Source organism: Phodopus roborovskii, unplaced genomic scaffold (genome assembly GCF_943737965.1).
Source record: "Phodopus roborovskii unplaced genomic scaffold, PHOROB, whole genome shotgun sequence".
Taxonomy (NCBI): domain Eukaryota; kingdom Metazoa; phylum Chordata; class Mammalia; order Rodentia; family Cricetidae; genus Phodopus; species Phodopus roborovskii.
This window is the reverse complement of record NW_026125397.1, coordinates 2,502,795-2,521,230: the sequence shown is the minus strand read 5'-3', so window position 1 is coordinate 2,521,230 and position 18,436 is coordinate 2,502,795.

The following is an 18,436-nucleotide window of genomic DNA, read 5'->3' as shown; positions in this document are numbered from 1 at the left end:
GCGGGGAGAATACGCGATTTGTAAGCGTTGACTGGAGATCGGGGACGGGGATGGGACTTTGAGGCGGGGTCTACACGAGGAGGAGGATCCTGGACTGGGACTCCGGGAATGGGCGAGGTCTGGCTAGGCAAGGTCTGGAAATCCCAGCCGGGCGTGGGCGGAAATACCTGACTAAATTGAGGGAGAGGTGGACTAGCCTAAGGCTTGAACCTTCGTGTGCCTCTCAGGATCTGGCCTCTGGGTTACGAGAAGAATTCGGATCCAAAGATTACCTTCTTTCAACGTGACACCACCTTCTACCTATTCCTCTTTCTGTTTTTGTAGTGACCTGGGGTTGCAGATTTTTGCTTTGGAATACAACCCAGACACCACGCTTGTCTCATCCATCTACCATCTAGGTATCTTGGATCCTGAGGTTTTAAAAGAGTTCAAAGGAGCCTCCTCCAATTTTTGCCAGTTTTATCTTCGGAACTTGAATTCTCTGCTTTTGTTTGTGCAGACACCTACAACACAAACCCAATGTGTTTGGGTAAGTCCTTTGTTCTTAGAAAAAGAAAGAAAAGACTACTACAAAAAAGTTCATGTCCATTTTAATAATGAACTGTTAAATGACAAATTATTACATAGTCTCAGCAAGAGATCAGCCCCTTTTCCTCTGTAACCACTCCCATTAGGTTGGCATCGCTCTCAAACCCTTGCAATCTTAATGTCTTTGCTCTTAATATTGACAAAATTCAAGACTTATCCTCAAACAAACGGGCTTACCCATTTCAGTTCTCGGCTTATCACCATCTTTGCAAAAATTTTAGATCTCCCATTCTCTTTCTTCCACTCTATTTTTAATGACACCTTCCCACCCCCACCACACACACTATAGATATGCACATTGATTGATTTTTCTCTGCTTCTTAGAATACAAGCTCTATATGGCTGAAATCTCAGCATGACATTCGATCAGTCTTTGCTAAATGAAAAAGTCCTATCTCTAAACAAACTATTATGAAGACATTGTGCAGACTAGGAATTACCAGCTAAAGCTGGCTATTTATATTAATCTCATAGCCCAGGATTTCTCAGACCTTGGTGATCTTGTGCAGGTTGTCAGTAGCTATGACCCAGATTAAACTTCTGCTTTCTGGAAAAGGTATACAGCAAATACCATCACCTTTGGTGCCAGGAATAGGAAGGCTTTACCCTGTCTGCAGGACTATTTCCTTGGTGTGCTTTCGATACACACCCCATGAAAGACATCTCTAGTCATTGTATGGGTACGAGAATAAATTACCGCACTTTGCTGTTTAAGAATGTTATTTACAGGCTTTGTTGTAGTGGACATAGCCATTGGAAAGTAAGAAGCAAAACCATTTCTTAGGGACTGCTGCAGGGATAAACCCCTGTAAAAGGGAGGTGAGAGGAAGCAGAGCAGGAACTGATGTGTGAGGACATCCTAACTTCACAAGCTGCTTGTAGGGTGTCCTAGATGGGTGTAAGAAGTGAAGCAATGCCTTACCAGCCCTGAATAGGAGCTAGAACGGGGCTCCTGTGACTTTAGCTGAAGCATATCCCCAAAGAAGGCTGGCAGCTGAGACTGACTACCAGCAGTGCTCCTGGTGGCAGGGAAGGGGTGGGACTAAACCTTCCCAAGTAAAATAAACTGAAAGCTTAGACATAAAGCATGATCCAGAGCCAACAAGAAGTAACACACACTGTGCCCAAGCACTGGCATTTCCTTCCCCTTTATCAGGGCAGGAATATTTGCCTGCTTCCCTTTAAAGCAGAGAGCCTGAGGGTCTGCAGCTAGAGTACAGAGGTTTACATTCTCTTCACCACTCTATAAGTTATAGCCAATGCCCTTCTCTGTCTCTACACTACTCTCTATCTAGCTTTCTATTTGGTGTAGTGTTTATCACCATCTGGAGAGCTCGCTGTAAATTCTATACCTTCAAAGCACATGTGTTGTGTATGCACTATGGTTTTTTGTTTGTTTGTTTTTTACAAAATGTATAAACATAGGTGACACAATCTCCACAAAGTTATTGAAATCACGTTTATAATTACCAAAGAATGCAGCAGGGTTATAGGAGCACAAAAAGGGATTTAATGTGAGATTTAAGAAATTCATATGTGGGTAAATGTGTAACACACACACACACACGTGCGCATTTCTTTTACTTGTCTCTTTTTACTACAAAAATAAACTTTTTCTTGAAAGTTACCAGAAATTTTACTGAAAAGATTAACTCCTTGTTTCCCTCACTGCCACTTCTACCCCTGGACAAGTAGCTCACAGCCCATTAATCTTTATCAAATAAACAAAAGAAGGGAGAAAACAAGCTTATAAAAAGATACAGGGTGAAAGCACATGTTTTAATTTATGGTTGGCTGTGGTCTCCCTCATATCTACAATAGCACACTTCTCAACCATTGCTTGAAGCGGGCATGTCCTCGTTTTCATCCAGTGGGTGGCTTTCCTGTCCTGCAAATAACTGACTTTGAGGCATGACTCTGATCAGTTAATAGCATAACAGATGAGAGAGGTATGGAGAACAAACACAAAAACTGCTTTTCTTAGTAGCAGCATGATATCAAGCACTTGGAGCCCCCATCAGTCGTGCATGACTGGAGAGCTTTATAAGAACAGGTACAACAAGAGAACACATTAGCCCCAGCCGTCTCTAATTCCCTGCTTTGGCTGTACACACAGTGATGTCTTCCGGGCAGTGGCAATTGGCAATCTTGATGCACTAAGTCTTAGGAGGAAACAAATCCACAACTGAAAATGGAAATTCAGTTGGGGAGATGGCTTAATTGGTAAAGTGCAAGCATGAGGGCCTGATTCAGATATGCAGCGCCCACATTTTGCAGCAGGCAAAAAGTCTGTAACACCAGTGGTGCGGATGTGGTTGGGGAAGGAGACAAGCAGATCCTTGGAGTTCATTGGCTAGACAGTCTAACCAAACTGATCAGCTCCAGGTTCAACGCGAAACCCTGACTCAAAAAAAAAAAAAAAAAAAAAAAAAAAAAAAAAATAATGGAGGCACATGCTTTTAATCGCAGAACTTAGGAGGCAGAGGCAGGTGGTTCTCTGTGATTTCCAGGACAGCCGGAGAAACCCTGTCTGGAAAAACAAAACTAAACGGAAGTAATTAATGGAGAATGATTGAGGAAGACACTTACAGTGTACCTTTGGCTTTCCTTTGCCAGTGAACACACATGCATGCTCACTTACACACCCAAATGAGCATCTACATGCATGCACGTATGTACTCTAATACACACACTATATACAAAAAATGGAAGGCTGTGGACACTGGAAACCTGAGTCATCAGTGTTAGCATCCGGCCACTGAGTCAATGTCTAGAACTATTCACTTCTGCATGTTTGCCACGGAGAGAAAAATTAGTGTTTCTTGGTTGAAACCATTGTCAAGTTGATTTTCTATTCCTTTGTGCTGATTTTTTTTTCTCTCATTCAGTGTCAGGCCATCCTAAGTAAGTTCTCTTTCAGAGAAAGAGTTGGGGTGTAACCCACAGGGCAGAAGAGGAAAAGGCAGAAGCAGAGGCTATCTCTCAAGCACAGAGTAGGAAATTAGCAAGCAAACAGGATCCTTTGTCTGGGTGGGAGATGGGGGACAAGAACAAGGCCTTGTCAAGCTGTCACCGCTGCACCAGCTGGAAAGCTTCCCGAAATGCCATATACTCTGAACTCCCTGAGACTAATTCACTGTTAATCTTCTCTTCTTGCTTTCACATATGTCCTTATGATATCCCTGTCATCTTCAATGTCAGAGCTTTGCTCTACAAGAGCCCAGTGAGCATAATTTGCAGCCATGTGTGGTCAGTCTTCCAAAAGGATAGCTGCCATGCACTTTGAGAAGCCAGTTCCCAGCATCATTCAAAATATGGGTCTGAAAAAAAAGTTGCTAAAAAGAACTGAGCGACCTAAAGAAGCACACAGTTTGTCCCCAGTGCCCCATTACTTCCTGTTTCAATGCATACCAACCCCAACCCCCCATCCCCTCTGCACATCAGAAAGGGAACTCAGCTCGCTGGTGCCCTACATTGTTCTCTGTCCTCTCACTGCCTGCAGAGACGGAGCCTCCTCCTAGCTAGAGATGCTCTGGTTTCCAAAGCTTTAAAGTTTCTCTCCACTCTTACCTCATGATTAAACAAATTCATTTACTGACATCAGCATTTGATAACTTTGGGGGCAGTACTCCAAATATATACTTTGACACTAAAATAGTTCTTAATCAGCGGAGGAATGAACTTTCAGAAATGGTGCTGGCTGGTGAGAGTCTTAAAAAGAAAGCAGAAATCAATATATTTTTCCCTCAGCAAAGGAGTCTTTGAACTGCTATCAAATCATGATGTGACAGCTCGAACCTTTTCTTAGTTACATTAGCAGTTTGGTGATTGGCTTCAAATAAGAGACATGTTTTATTTGTTTGACAATGACTAATAGGGCAAACATTCCTGCTTAGTGTTTAATATCTGAATTATTACTATTGTATTGAATGCCAGCAATAGTTTCTAAAGGAGATACTTTTTATTTGTAGCAAATAGGAGGCTTTCATTTGTCCTTTATTTGTTAATGAGACAAAGTCTGCCATAAAACTGGCTTAGCTTCAAGCTTTAATCCTCCTGTCTCAGCCTAGGAGTGTGGCTAAACCTGGTTCCTTTTGTCTAAATTCTTACCCCAGGTGGCAGTCACTCTGCACCTACTGGTACCTAGGGCAGGCAAGGGCCCCTTCCATGTCAGCCTGGGCATTTATACCTAAGGAAAAAGACTCCCACTTTCCTTGAGACCAAGAGAAATCCTTTTTCCTTAGTATAGACAAACACTCCTTGGAAATACAAAGAAAGACCTAGCTGCTTATGGTCAGGAATCTAAATAGATTTCTTTGCAAAGAAGGGAAAACTGGAGCCATGAGCTTTATATTTATACCTATCAGTTCCTGTGGCTTTACCCCCATCCCCAATCCTTGACAGGAAAAGAAGACATGTACATTTGGGGAGGAGGCAAATGCCTCTAGAATTCTCCTTTAATAGTCACTCTTAATGTCAACCTTGTTCTTCTAATTGAGGTCCCATGTCTCAGTAAACTTTTCTCCAAAAATCTTAACTGTGCAGAAACCTAAGAATATTTCTCTGTGGCCTGTGATTCTGCAAATGAGCTACATTTCTGTCACCATGGAATCATTGATTTAGGTTACTTCCTTGGTTTTTATTTTAGGCACTTGCCACTAGTTTGGTTCAGGATATGCGGAAGATGGTGTTTTGTCATTTGAGGACAGAGGAAGCAGGAAACAGGAAGGACCTGTGACTTCCTGTCCGTCTCTGTTGGCATAGACCATGAAAATTTTCTCTGACCTTCTGAAGCCATGAGAGTCTTGTTCCAGAGGTAGATTTTTGCTGCCTGCTTAGATAAGACTCTTCTTGAATCTGCAGGCACAGACAGAGACAAAGAGCAGAATGTGAACAACCAGACATCGCTACATCCCTCCCAGTTTATTACTGTTAGAACACACCCTTGTTATCCAAACCAGTTTCTCTCCAACCACCCACGTCACCAAGCAGCATGAGAACACCCATAGTTTATCCCTTCCAATGGTGGGCAGGGAAAGGCACCCACCTCACCCCCACACCAACCAACCTCCAAGTTTCTAGAGGACCTAAGCATGTGTATGCATTAATACATAGACCTCTAAGAGAGAATTGCCTCATGGAGTTTGTGTGAACACGTATTTCTAACATAACTTTTACCATGAAAACAGAGGGCAACGAGAAGGCCAGGTCTTGTTAGTCTATATGATGTTGAACTCAGTTTTGTCTTCGTGACGTCAGAAAAATATGTTAACATGGCCATGGCAATTGTGGCTGTCATTTAAAAAAAGAGTAAGACAGTCTTTTGCGGGGGAAGATTTGTAAAGTGGAAGATTGTTGCTGCAGCTTTATGAATTGCATTAGAAGGCGAGATTGCTGCAGGGAAATGTCAGTTCTAACCAGCATGCTGGGAGTGGCCAGGAAAGCCTCTTTGTAATAAGAAGAACCTTTGGGCTTAATCTTGAAACCAGTTTCTCCTTTCACCTTGGGCTCCTAGCAACTGCCAAACAGTGGTAGAGAAGACTGAGTCTTTCTAATCGTGCATTTCCTTACTTAACATTTCAGTTTATTGCAGATGACAAGGTGATGGCAGGGTATGCTTTCTGCTTTTGTCTTTTGCAACTCCTGTATTGTCCACCAAACAAGCACTGTCCCTCCACCTAATTTCTCAATCATCCATTTCAGATTGAAATGCATCCACAGTTTGGTAGAAGATTATAAAAATGTATTTTTGCAACCAAAGCTGGATGTAGTGATGTCTACTTGTTCAGGAGGCTGAGGTGACAAGCTTGAGTCCTGGAATTCATGTTCAGCCTGGACAACAAAACACTCCTCAAAATAAAACAAAATAAAACACACACACACACACACACACACACACACACACACACACACACACACACACACACACGCTTTTGCACTTCAGACCAAAAAAAAAAAAAAAGTGGAGGAACAATTTAAATGAGATCATAGCATTAAAAAAAACAACACCAATCCAACACACACAAAAAAAGGGGGTGATTTTTCTTTTCTTTTTTTTTTTTTTTTTTGCCCAGTATGTTTCTAAAATATCCAAAATAAGGGGTGCCATTTCCTAGTGAGGTATTCATGCAGTTCCTTTGACTCAGAATGCAAGGGTTAACTAATATTAACTAACAGCGCGGAAAGCATTGTCTGTGTTCTATTGCAGCCCTCCTTTTGATAGCTCTGTGGCCTTGGTGCACTGTAACAATCTGTGAACCTCGTGCTCAGTCGCTGCACTGCCTTAGCAGAGTAGACAGATACGAGAGTCTGGTGAATGGGAAAAACAAAAATAACAAAACAAAACAAGAAACACAAACCAAAAACCACGGCCTGGGAGAGAGAATGAATGAAAGAAAGAAAGAAAAAAGAAAGACCATTCTGCTGATTAAGGATGGCGATCCAGATCATGAAATCACCATCCTTTTCTTCCTCCTTCAATAGCTTACTGCTACCTCTCTCTAAGATCCTCCGAGCTTTAGTCCTTCCCAGCCTTCCCAGCATCTCACCATCCAAAGTGTTCAACCAACAATGTAGTGGATCTTCACCTGGAAAAGTCAGAATGTTAAGGGTGGGGCTAAGAAGAAATGCACTGCAAAGTTGACTTTTGAGGCAGACAAGAACACTGACAGGTGCTAGGAAAATTACCGATAGCAAAGCAGTCTCTCCGATTCCAGGAGTCTATCTCACATGTTGTCCAGCAGATGATAATTCTGTTGTCTTTTCTGTTGACAGGGTTGGTCAGGGTTTTAAACCACTCTGCTAACTGACCATTGTATTGGGCAGTGCCCTAGTTTGGGTGAGAAATGAGAAGACAAACAAGCTTGAACAGACTAAAGTTGGGGAATCAGAAACATTAGCTGTAGGGAATTCTGTAAAGGCTGTTGCTCAATAAAACGCAGTGCCAGCATGCAAGGCAAAGTTCATACTGTGAATAAGTCTGTGTTCAGACATCACTCCTTGGAATGAGCTGATGGACATTAGATAGGATTTGATCCAGGGATTTGGTACAAGGACTAAGGATGTTCTGGCTCCGATATCTACATGCTTTTTCCATTCTTTCTGTGCTTCCTAGACTTAAGGCGGACTTCCCCATGGTCACAGGGTAGATTGCAGAAGCAAAGAGCCACGAGACTCCTTCCTGCTGACATCAAAAGATGGGTATTGGCCACAAATTTCAAACACTGATTCTTTAGACAGAAACTGAGGGCAAATAGCAGCTTTAAAGTGAATTATCATCTTTGTTTCACTTGGTGGGAAGGTTGTGACCTCATGAGGACCACGCAGCAAGGGAGGCTAACCAATCTGTTCAAGAGGGATTCCTGAGGTTTAGTGAAATAGAAATGATAGCTAAGCCCATTAAATTGCTACCTAAACTTGTGATATATTAAGCATGATTGGATAAGGGATCTGCAGGGAAGCAGAGCCAATGGGATGCATGTGTGGATATGGGTATATGTGGAGAGAGGAGTGTAGGTGTAGTTCAACGTTATCGCCCTCAGTTAGTGTGAAGAGAGGGGAAGGGAAGGGAATGGGAGAGGAGAATAGAGAAGATGAGAGGGGAGGAGGGAGAGGGGAGGGGAGGGCAAGGTAGAGAGAAAGGGAGGGAAGAGGCAGGGAAGGGAAGGGAGGGGAGGGGAGGGGAGGGGAGGGGAGGGGAGGGGAGGGGAGATGAGGCTTTAAGGAATTAGCTGACCTGACTGTGGGCTTTGGTGAGGCCACATCTGCAGGAATTAACAGCAGTCTGAAGGACCTGGGGAAGAACAGTGCTTTAGTTCAAGACTAAAAGGATGTAGGCTAAAGATGGCTGAGCTGAGGTCACAGCTCCAGTGGGAAACCTTTCTGCTCCAGAACCCTCCTGCTACATCTTTGTGCTGGCAGTTTTGGAGGATTCACCGCTGAGTGAGTTGAAGAAGGAACTAGGTGCTGGCACACAGCCAGGTTTCCAGAAGCAGGCTTGGTGGCACATGCCAGCTACCACCTACATAGCTGAACTTGTGTTGATGGTCTTTAGGGGGTGAAAATATACAGAAAAGGGGTAAATTTGCAGAAAATCTGTGTGCAGCATGTAGTTGTGACATATGTTCTAGACATGTTGCCTTACAAAGATTGGAAGTCTGAGAGGCAAGTAGTGAATTACTGAAGTTGAGAAAAGGAGGGTCATCGTGTCCTGATTTTGCTTTGTAGGACTGTGAGGACAAACATGTATTCCAGCTCTGCAGACCACGCTGTCTGTCCTCCGTGTCTTCTCATTGCCTTAAAAAATGACCTGTTAACAGTTTTGCTACAACTTGGTGTGGTGATGATGACTATATTAGATTTACTTTATGTTTCTTTCAGGAAAAAAACTAGAATTATGAAAATAATATTTGGATGGTAGAGTTGGTTGTTTTCCCTCTGTCAAACTTATGGAGGATTGGAATTGGAGTCTAGAAGTCTAAATATCAACATCAAAGGGTTTCCTTTTTAGAAGGTGTTAAGTTTCATTCATTACTTTTTATTGCTTAAAAAGATTTGTTTTTTATCTCTGTGGTTTGAAATGTATGCGTCAATTTGTCGGTAAGGGCTTGGTGAGCTATGACTGTGGTTTTCTTGGAACAAACAGTGTAAATATTGCTTTAGATCAAGTTTACAGGAATAGGCTCATCTCAGTGGAAGATTTTAGAACAAAAAGTAGATTGAATGTTGTGATTGTCAGTTTTAATTGTCAGCCTGACATAGTCTAGAATTACTTGGGAAGAACGTCTCAAAATAGTTATCTAGATCAGTTTTGTCTGTGGGTGTATTTATAAATGCAAGAATTAAATGAGTTAGTGATTAACTCTGAGTACATAAAAGTGCAGTTGTGCATTAGCTTAGGTTCTAAATGTGATTAAACAGGAAATCCAAGGCCAGTAAGGTTGATGCTTTCGCTGTTCTCTTAAAACAGAGGTTCTCAACCTTTCTACCGCTGAGACCCTTTAATACAGTTAGTTTTTCATTTTGTGGTGACCCCCAACCCTAACATTATTTTAATTACTACTTCATAACAATAATTTTGCTACTGTTATGATTCATAATATAAATATCTGATATGTGACCCTTGGGAAAGGGTCACTCAACCCCTATAGGGTCATGACCTTCAGGTTGAGAACCACAGTCTTAAAAGAAAGATATAGGTTGAGTCTCACTGGGAGCACGGTCTCAAATCTTAAGTTAGAGTCTTTTAGAATGAAAGAAGTATTTTCATAATATTTAATTACCACACTTTATTGGGAATTATACTGATCACAATAATTGATATGGGGAGATGCATTTAGTATGGGTGGCACCATTCCCTCATCAGGTATTGTAGGGCCCTGCATGGACTCTGAGGCGCCTTGAGCAAGCCTGAAGCTGTTGGAGGGAACTCATTGCCCCAATGGTTGGTAGTCTTCCCAATTTGATAACACACACCTTGTGACAACACACACCTTGTAGGGAGGAGCTAAGCCTAAAATTTCTGTAATTTTTCCACTGTGCTGTGAGTCAGTATTTAACCCCGTTCTTTCCCCTCAATAAACGGCAGTCGGCATTAGGCATTCTGACATTGCCACTGAACAGATGGCCCGCTATCTTGTCTTTATTTCAATCTCTAGGCCTTTGCCCGATTCGTGGAACAGATGGTAGCACTACAAGGTATCCCTGAACAGTGTAAGGATGAAAAGAGTGAGTGAGCATTCACTACACTCTACCCTTGACAGGGATATCACATGGCTAACCCGCTCTGTCCCCTGTTACTGTGACTTCCCTACTGTCATGTACCATAACCTGGAATCGTGATCCAAAATAAGCCCTTTCTTATTAAGTTACTTTTATTGAGGTGACGTTTCCCCGTTTCATTATGATTTATATATTTACCTATTTTCCCTTTTGTCTTGACTTTTTAAATGTTTTATTGTATATACAAGTTTTTAAATTTAAATATAATCTTAATTGTATTCTGCCCCCAAGTCCTTTCAGATCCCCTTCCGTCTCCCCCCCCCCCACAACTTTAAGTTCTTTCTCAAAAAACAACAACAACAAAACAAACCCCCACAAAACTCAATACAACAACAAAACCAAGAAAATAAAATTACAACCATAAAGGGGGAAAAAAAGTCATCAAATTATAACCAAATAAAAGCACAACACACAAAGCTGTAGGTTCCACTATGTTGGTCAACTACTCCTGAGGCCTGCCCTGGGGTGAATGATATAACCATGGTCACTCAATGGGAGAGAACTGATTTTCTCTCTCCCAGCAGGTATAAACGTCAGTTTAACTATTTACCCTAGTGGCTAGGTTTCCTTCCTTTCTTTCTTTCTTTCTTTCTTTCTTTCTTTCTTTCTTTCTTCCATTCATTCATTCATTCATTCATTCATTCCCCAGAGAAGTCACAAGAGTCAGAGACCCACACGTTCCCACACTCAGGAATCCCATAAAAACATTAAACTGGAAGCCATAACATCCACAGAGGACCTGGTGAGGACGTGCTTAGTTCGGGTTTCTCCTGCTGTGACAAAACACCATGACCAAAAAGCAAGTTGGGGGAAAGGTTTTTTTTTTTGGCTTACACTTCAGCATTGCTGTTCATCACTGAATGAAGTCAGGACAGGAACTCAAGCCTGGCAGGACCATGCAGGTAGGGGCTGATGCAGAGGCCATGGAGGGGAGCTGCTTACAGGCTTGCTTCCCATGGCTTTCTCAGCCTGCTTTCCAGGGAAGACAATCACCCACCACCGGCTGGGCCCTCCTGCATCGATTACTAATTGGGAAAATACCTTACAGCTGGATCTCATTGAGACATTTTCTCAACTGAGGTTTCTTCCTGTCTGAAGACTTTAGTTGGGTCAAGTTGACACACAAAACTAGCCAGGACACATGTGTAGGCCCTGTGCATAATGCTTCAGTTTCTGTGATTCATGTGAGCTTTGTTCATGTTAATTTACAAGGCCTGTTTTTTTTCTTTTTCCTGTGTGTGTGTGTGTGTGTGTGTGTGTGTGCGTGCGTGCGTGTGTGTGTGCGCGCTTGCGTGCGTGCGTGTGTGTGCACGTGCGTGCGTGTGTGTGTGTGTGTGTGTGTGTGTGTGTGTGTGTGTGTGTGTGTGTGTGTCCTCCATTCCCTCTGGATCTTACACTCTTTCTGCCTCTTCTTCTGCAGCATTCCCTGAACTCTGAGGAGAGGTATTTGATAGACACTCTCACTCTGTATGAACTATATTTGTTCCCATCTGCTGCAGGAGGAAGCATCTCTGATGATGGCTGGACAAAGCAATGATATATAGGTATAGAAGGATATTATTTGGAGTTATTTTATTGCTATAAATATTTTTTTCTTTAAGATCAGTATTATTTGGTTTTACCCTAGGTCCCTGGGTTATCCAATCTCAGATTCTTGGTCAGTGTTAGGTATAGTTTTCTAACTTGTCAAATCAATTACTGATAGGTTATGCTCACAAGTTTTGTGCCAACATTGCCTTAGTATATCTTGAATGTTAGTGTACCTGGTGCACCATTATGGGTAAAGGGTTTGTGACTGGTTTCTTATAACATGCTTTTTTGTTGGCTGCCAGCTCACAAATAATGACATAGAGACTTGTTAATTATAAAAGCTTGGTGGTTATCTTAGGCTGGTACCACTAGCTCTTATAACTTAAATTAACCCATTTATATTAATCTTTCTGCCTCATGGCATTACCTCTCTTCCATCTGGAACCTCTTGTTTTCTCTGTGTCTGGCTGTCACCTCCTCCTTTCTTCTTCCCAGAGTTCTCTCTATCCCTGGAAGTCCTCCCTAACATCTTTCTGCCTAGCTGTTGGTCACTCAGCTCTTTATTAAACCAATCACGACGACACATCTTCACACAGTGTAAACAAACATTCTACAACAGCTTGGTATTTTTTAATGTATATATTTATAATTTTTCCTTATTTTATGTATTGATCCCAGTTCCCTTTCCCTCCCTCCCATGGCCCCCAACCCCCCCCTCCAGTCCCATCCCCTCCTCTCCACAGGGAGGGTGATGCCTTCCAGGAGGGATCATCAATATCTGTCAAGTCATTGGGGTAGGGTCTAGGCCCTCCCTCTTGCCTCTAGAACAGCTTGGTATTTTATTGAGGTGGTTTTTTACCACAGTAAGTGAACAAACTTAAGACAGGAATTGGTTGAGAAATGAGGCCACTGTTGTAATAAACCTGACTGTATGGCTTTTAGGTCCTTTGAACTGTTTTGTGGGAGGAACGTGGAAGCTATTGGAACTTTGGGCCAGAAAAACTGTTGAATGCTGGAAGTAGAGGTTAATGGGCCATTCTAGTAGAAATTTGGAAGCTGACTGCTAAGAGAAATATAGTACAGGCTCAGCTCATGAGGTTTCAGAGGGGATTAAGGACTCTATCAGGAACTAGAATAGTGGCTATTCAGGTGACAGTTTGGCCAAGAATCTGGCTTCATTCTTCCAATATCCTGAGAACTTGTGTGTTAAAGTTAAGGACACTGGACTGATTTATTTAGCAGATGAAATTTCGAGCATGATGGTATTCAAGCTGCTGCTTAAGGAGCAGCTGTAACTGATGGGAAGACCAGTACCACAGCAGGGGGGTGTCCTGTGAGGGTTACTGGAAAGTCAGTACCCAGAAGCCAACACAGCTGTGGTCCATGAGGATCTGGGGGTACATCTCAAACTGGCAGCAGAATTTGACAATGTTGAAAGTGTTATATACTTGGTACTGGTTTTGAGGGTCTTTAGAGATGCAAAATGGAAGTTGCCATGAAGAGCTGCCGAGACTTGGCACTGTGTGGCAAGGTTGAAGTCACAGTAGAGAAGGCCCTGAGAGGCCAGTGAATGAATCCATGAAGGTGATGACCCAGTTGCAATGGGGACTCCAGAATATTAGAGAAGCCAAGACTTTGAGATGTCCCCCAAGAAAAGTGACAGGCTAATGGAGAATCTGTGTGGGCTGAGTTGGAGGAGTGAAGCTACCTAAGCCCTTTGAAGCTCAGGTAATTTCATCACCAACCCCAGGTGACAGACATGTAGTTGTACAATGCAGCATTTTCCCAACTGGATTTTTTTTTCTGTGACTATTTCTTGTTACCAATTCTTCCTTTATGGGGATAAGTATACATATTCTTGCCATTACATGTTAAAGTATTTAACTTGATTTTGATTTTATGGAAGTTCACAGTTAATTTAAAAAAATATTGAAAAGTTTGAGGACTATAGAGGCATTTCCAGTAGGCCTGTGTTTTAAATCATGATATAAACACGAGACTTTGGAGACAAGGGATGGGAGGTTATGCATTAAAGTTATGTGTGCTTACCTAGTCTAGAATTGCCTACCTCTTAAGGCATCCCAGCAAAGTCTAATCTAGATCAGGTTTGTCTGTTGGCTTCTCTGTAGGGGAATGATCTTGATGTATTGGTGTGGGAAGACTCATCCACCGTGGGTGGCACCATCTTCTAAGGATAGAGAAAGTGAGCGGAGCACAAGCAGGCAAGCCTTGATTTCTTGCTCTCTGTTCTTGACTGAGGATGTAGTGTGGTCAGCTCTTCCAAGTTCTTGCCACTGTGACTCCCTTGCTATGACAGACTGTGGCCTGGAGCTCAAAGAAGAAAAGTGCTTCCTCTCCTACGTTCCTTCTGTCAGGCATTTTATCACAGCAACTGGAAAATGAAACTGATACATACATGTAGTCTATTTTTAAAGGCTAATGATTTGGGTTTAAAAGTTAGTAAATTTTATCAGGCCTGTAGGTAAGAAAACAAAAATATCTGAAGAGGTGATAGCCTAAACTTTCATTATTCAAGATGGTAACCACTCACCACCTCTGACCGTTGACCAATATGGCTAGCCAAGTAGTCATGCTTTATGAGTGTGAACGATGAAACCAGATTTAGATCACTTTGTACCGAGGAAGAAAGCAAACCCTTCCCATAGTATTGGAAAATTATATATTTTTTCTGTTTACTTAAATACACTAGGTGACCAAAACCAGCTTCACTCCTCCCTCCCTCCCTCCCTCCCTGCCCCTCCCTCCCTCCCTTCACCCCCTCTTTCATTCATGTGGCTAATAGAAAACTCAAAAGTGGCAAGATGGTTTGGTCAATAAAGGTGCCTGCTGCCAAGCCTGATGATCTGAGTTTGATCCCTTGGACATAAGTGGTAGAAGTGGAGAAAATCACACAAGTTATCCTCTAACCTGCACATAGGCTGGGACACATGTACATGCACAGTACACACACACACACACACACACACACACACACACACACACTGGGTAAATATGTAATAAAATATGTAATAAAAATTTTTTAAAGAAAATTCACTACCTAAGCCTTAAATGAAGCCATTTGGGCTGCAAAGCAATGCCCTTCCCTTGTGCCCTCCTCTCCGCCTGTGGCTGTCTTGTTGGTCTGGGGCCACCCTGTTCATCCCTGAAGCAGCCCACACCTGGGGGGCCATCCTGTTCATCCCTGAAGCAGCCCACACCTGGGCTTTCCTTTCACCTCTGTCCCTCCTCTACACTTGCCAGCAATGATTCCCTTAAGCAACACGTGGCTGCTGAAGGAGGAGTTAAAATATGGTATTCCAGTATCTTAGCTAAGGCATGCAAAGCAGCAGGTATGTTTTGGTGTTTCCTTTTTTTAATTTCCCCTTCCCTCCCTCCTTCTTTCCCTCCCTCCTTCCTTCCCTTTTCTTCCTTCCTCCCTCCCTTTTCCCCTTTCCTCTTTCCTTCCTTCCTGCCCCACCCCCACTCCCCCACTCCACCTTGGTAGGATCTCACTCCAACACTGGTGCTGATTCTTCTACCTCGGCTTCTAGAGTGCCAGCAGAGTGCTCATGTTTTTTTCTTAAAGGCAGAAACGAGTTTCTCGTGTGAAAGACATACTCCCTACACTGGAAAGTTGGATATCCTATCTGTAAGGACAAGAAGTCATCACAGGGAGGACTCTGAGCAGCCTTTGTTCACAGCTTTCTTTGTTCAGTGTAGTATATGTGTGAGATGTGACCCGTTCTAACTACCTGGCATCCTTAGGTCCTTATGAGGGCTCCTATGTCAAGTATATATGGCAAATAAATGTGTGTGCTTTACTTCTGTTAATCTATCTTGTTGCAGGATGTTTGATCACACTGGGAACCTCTAGTTTGACGTACTGGGAAAACCTGCTTCTAGTTGTGTTATGGTTTGGCCCTAGAACACACCTTTGATTCAAGCGCTTTCTTCTTCCTGAAAACAGGATGAAATAAAGTCAACTATAGGTAAAGAGGTAGAACAAACAGCCAGTTGACAGGAGGTGAACAAGGGAAAACTTCAGAGAGTAAGAAGGAGCCAGGAGGATAGGGAGAGAGAGAGATGCACAGGAAGTGGAAGGGAAGACATTGAGTTGGAGTTGGTGGAGTCTTGTTTGAGATGGTGTAGGACGGAGGCTTCTGGGATGTTGGCCGAGGAGAAAGGTCAGGTGGGCACTTTCTCTGAGCCAGCAGGCTTTCACCCCAGCATCTGGCTCCCGAGTCTTTATTGGTAAAATACAATGTTAAAAGCAACCACTATCTTTTATCAGATTATTCTTGGAGATGGATTTTCTTTTTCTGCCTCTATGCTGTGTTTAGCATTGGCAATGACACTTCTTAGTGAGAATTAAATCCAAACCCTCTGGCTTTCTGTTTCTGGTGCTTTGAAATTACAGATTGATTTAGTTTGGAGTACAGAGGCTGTTGGAAGGACATGGGGTCCTTTCATGGGTGCCCAAACTGAGCCTATATACAAGAAGCAGAGATGAGGCACACGGTGGGCTACTAAGTAAAGCAAGTCCATTGCATGTCTGTTTGCATCCACACAGTTAAAAGGTGTGTATATGGCTTTCATTTGTATTCGTGCATCCATTTCATGAGACACACCTTCTAACCCTGGGAGTTTGCTCAGCTTGTGGCCTTGGTCCAAGATCAATGTGCAATATTGCTGTCCCCCAAGTTGATGGAGCTGCAGCCTGGGCACTGGCAGCCTTCACAAGCCATGCTCAGCCACCCCTTCACATAGGCCCATTGAAGAAACAATTTGAAAAGGAGAGAAAGCAGATCGTGTCAATGTGGCCAAACTGGGAAGAGGAAAAAGATTCAGTGACTCCCGAAGTTCGTCTTCAGAGTCTTGCCATGAGGTTTGGTCTTGTCATGGCAAGAGATACAGACAGTTAAGCAGCCTTGGTCAGGATGTGGTCTCTGGACACAACACTGTTTCTTTTTTGGTCTGCCCTGCAAGGTGGCCTCTTACAGGGAGACAAGTTCCTTTTCTGGCAGGCGTAAGGCTACTGCCCTTTTCTCCTCCTGAGATTCCTGGGGACATTCTAGTTTCTTGGGGTACACTATTTAAACAGTTTAACAGCAGAGGGAGGGTCACACTTTAGAATATCTTTCCTGGCAAGCTGGTTGCATTTCTTAAAATGTTTTGCCCTGCAGCTTTCCTTCTGATGTAACAATAGTTAATTATCACAGTTTGCTTAGTAGTCCCGGAAGCCCCTACCAGCAGTTAGTTTGCAATTGGATTCCCACAATACCACACCATAGGTCGCACCACTGTGGACTGTCACTTTTCAGTGCTATTGCAGACAGGCAGGCCAACTGACACAGTGTCCCTCCCACGCTCCCAAGCCAGCTGTCCTGTCATAGCAGGTTCAGGCTAAGTCAGTCGTGACTCAGACATTTCCTGCTCCCACGCACTCTGGGCTCATATTCCCCAGTAAAAATTCCCTGGGATTAGACTTCTGAGCCAAAGCTTGTCCTTTCAATCCTCCGGTCCACTTTACAAGTACTTGTGCCATGAGTTGTGGAAAGTGACTAGCTGTACTGAACAGATGAGTCACTCCTTCAAGATTGAGGAAGCAAAGATATTTATCTTGGGACTTTCAGGAGGGGCTGGTTTCATGACTGCAAAAACAAGGTGAGGGAGAGAGAGAGAGACTCAAGCTTCTCAGTTTCCCTTCGCCATCATCCTACCTATTATATTTTCCAATTTCTTATATTTCTTCTATTTAATAACTCCTGTTAAAGATGGGTATGATGATTACCTCGATGGAGCTGACTGCCACTCAACATACACGCGGGTTGAGCATCACACTGGGGCTGGGGAGGTGGCTCAGGCAGCCAAGTGCTGACTGTGAATGCATGAGGGCCTGAGTATGGATTCCCAGGTAGAAAGCCTGCTGTGCTGGGGCCCTGCAAGAAAGATTTCTGGGGCTCCTTGGTCAGCTAATCTAGCTAATTCATGAGCTCCAGGGCCAGTATCAAAAAGCAAGGTGGGCAGGGAAGCAATTGAGAAAACAGTTGACATTGACCTTTACACACTCATACAGCATGCCTCACAAATATACAAAATATTCATTGCTAAATTTCACTGACAGCTTCTGCATGGAGCTGGTCTCTGCGCTTCAGTGCCTGTGTTTTCGGGAATCCTCTCCCAAAGACATCCAGCATGGGGCTCCAGCATGGAGCCTAACCCCGAGGCTCATTCTCCCATCCTTTCCTGCTTGCTCACTCTTGTTTCCCCTTCTCCACGAAGAATTTTCGAGAAAGAGTTGTAAGAGGTGTCCTCCCCTCCTCAGAAGGAAGCGGCTGCTCCCTTTTCCAAGCAGTGGAAACACCTAGGTGAGTCAATCCTGTACCTCAGTTCTGTTTTTTTGGGCCACAGTTAGGTTCACTAAGCACCTTTGTGATAAGTGGATGCTAATTATTCTACTGAAAAGGGAATAATCCTAAGGAGCCAGCATCCTCCAGTCTCCCTCACACTCTCTGCTCCTCTTTACCCTCCACAGCAA